The sequence below is a fragment of the Cherax quadricarinatus genome, chromosome 9 (assembly GCF_038502225.1).
Source record: "Cherax quadricarinatus isolate ZL_2023a chromosome 9, ASM3850222v1, whole genome shotgun sequence".
NCBI lineage: Eukaryota > Metazoa > Arthropoda > Malacostraca > Decapoda > Parastacidae > Cherax > Cherax quadricarinatus.
The window spans coordinates 13,522,523-13,525,022 of record NC_091300.1 but is presented as its reverse complement, the minus strand read 5'-3'; the positions used below and the strand labels follow the sequence as shown (position 1 = coordinate 13,525,022).

At 44.0% G+C, this 2,500-nt stretch overlaps 1 protein-coding gene across 1 annotated transcript in view; it reads left to right on the top strand.

The window, feature by feature from the left end:
* The window catches only part of LOC128685988 (uncharacterized), an 89,292-nt gene that overhangs the window by 733 nt on the left and 86,059 nt on the right, over positions 1–2,500 (top strand). The gene's annotated exons all lie outside the window — the stretch shown is intronic.

Below are 2,500 nucleotides of genomic sequence, written 5' to 3'. Positions count from 1 at the left end.
GTACAAATAGGTGAGTACACACACACACACACACACACACACACACACACACACACACACACATGGTAATGCATTATTTACAGCTAGCAAAGTCAGGGTATTTCTCCAGAATGGTCTGTAATATTCCACTGGATAAAATACTTTGCCATTTCTTGAACATTTCTGAGTGAGTTGTCTCTAAATTCATTAATTTTATCGCACTCCAGTACATAATGACGCAGGGTGTGACAATAGTCCATCTGGCAAAGTTTACATTTCGTTTGGTCTACATCTGGTGGTGGGGATTTAACCTGCCAAAGATACTTGCAACCCCCCAGTTGGACGGCTCTTGTTACCCCGACATGGTACAAGGGACAACGCACTGGGCTGCTGGTTTTGAGGACTGACTTGCCCTCAGTTCAAAGTCTCCGTTTGGCGAGTTGAAGCACTTAACCGTTGACCGCATTTATTAAAGTGTACGCTGCCTTTATTAAAATCCTTTATTAAATTCCTCTTTTCGGCATGGTACACACCTCTTTGCTCCTAACATATAATGAATTAGCGGAGGAATGGACGGGGAATCGAGCCGTGGTACTGACCTAACCAGCGCTCCACCACTGACCTCAGTCACTCCGTCAACAAGTGTTGGGTAAGCGCTATAAATAATCATCATTACGTCTGTCAGCATCATGTCTGATCACATGTCGAAAATATCAACAGGACCGTTGACCATCCAGTCACTTTATAAATATAGTAACAGTACTGTTGATGAGGTACTAGGAGCTATTATGTACCAAGGGTTCGATATGGTGTAATGAATCAGTGGCCCTATATTCCTTCAACACGACGATCATGTTCCAGTTAGATAGATGAATGGTCTTCTGGCTGAAAGCTCGATATGGTGTAATGTTTTGGTAGCCCTAAATACCCACAACAAGACGAACATGTACCAGTAGGAGAGATAAATGGTCTACAAACTCGGGGCTCGATGCGGCGTAATGTTTTGGTAGCCCTAAATACCCACAACAAGACGAACATGTAACATCATCCTTTCTTTGAGGAATTAAAGAAACTTAGATACGGTGATGTTTCGCTTGTTTGGGGAAAGGAATGTTCCGAAACGTGGGCCAACACCTCTCTTAGTTACCAGTACTTCTGAAGACTGCAACAACACTCCAACTACCAATACCTTTCCCGGCTGCCTGCACCTTTCCAGGCTACTTACACCTTTCCAAGCTACCTACACCTTTCACGACTGCCTACACCTTTCCAGGCTGCCTACACCTTTCCAGGCTACCTACACCTTTCCCGGCTGCCTGCACCTTTCCAGGCTACTTACACCTTTCCAGGCTACCTACACCTTTCCAGGCTACCAACACCTTTCCAGATTATCTACACCTTTCCAGGTTACAACTTTCCAGGCTACCTACATCTTTCCAGGCTACTAACACCTTTCCAGATTATCTACATCTTTCCAGGCTACCTACACTTTTCCAGGCTGCCTACACCTTTCCAGGCTGCCTACACCTTTCTAGGCTGCTTATACGTTTTCAGGGGGTTGGCAGCCTCTTTCCAGGCTGCCAACCCTGACAACAGTTTTAAAGCTGGCAAACTATTTTTCCTTATGTTGAGTCTGAAGTGGCTCGACCCACATTTCTCTGACACGAGAGAAATGGTTCACTGAAATAATTCTGAACGCCGAGATAGCTCTCTCTCTCTCTCTCTCTCTCTCTCTCTCTCTCTCTCTCTCTCTCTCTCTCTCTCTCACTGCTGGGACCAAGAGCTAAGACTTGACACTCTAACACAAATCGATGAGTACAGCTCATAGGTAATATAAATTCTATTACATTTCCTTCCATTATGGTTTCAGTTTGAGTACCTACCATTAAGAGTTTCTAATTGCCTTTTACATTCAACAACGATTCCGTTGATTAAGAGCTAATTTCCTGTTAAATACAACGGTACCGTTGATTAAAGGCTCTTGATTTTCTGATAAATACAACAGAACAAGAGCATCTGATCACATGTCGAAAACATCAACAGGACCGTTGACCATCTAATCACTTTATAAATATAGCAACAGTACTGTTGATGAGGAACTAGGAGCTATTATGTACCAAGGGTTCGATATGGTGTAATGAATCAGTGGCCCTATATTCCTTCAACATGACGATCAAGTACCAGTTAGAGACATGAATGGTCTTCCGGCTCAAAGCTCGATACGGCGTAATGTTTTGGTAGCCCTAAATACCCACAACAAGACGAGCAATACCAGTAGGCGAGATAAATGGTCTACAGCTCGGGGCTCGATATGGCGTAATATTTTGGCAGCCCTAAATACCCACAGCAAGACGAACATATACCAGTAGGAGAGATAAATGGTCTACAGCTCAGGGCTCGGTATGGCGTAATGTTTTGGTAGCCCTAAACACCCACAACAAGACGAACATGTACCAGTAGGAGAGATGAATGGTCTACAAGCTTGGGGCTCGATATGGCGTAATGTTTTAGTCACTCTGTA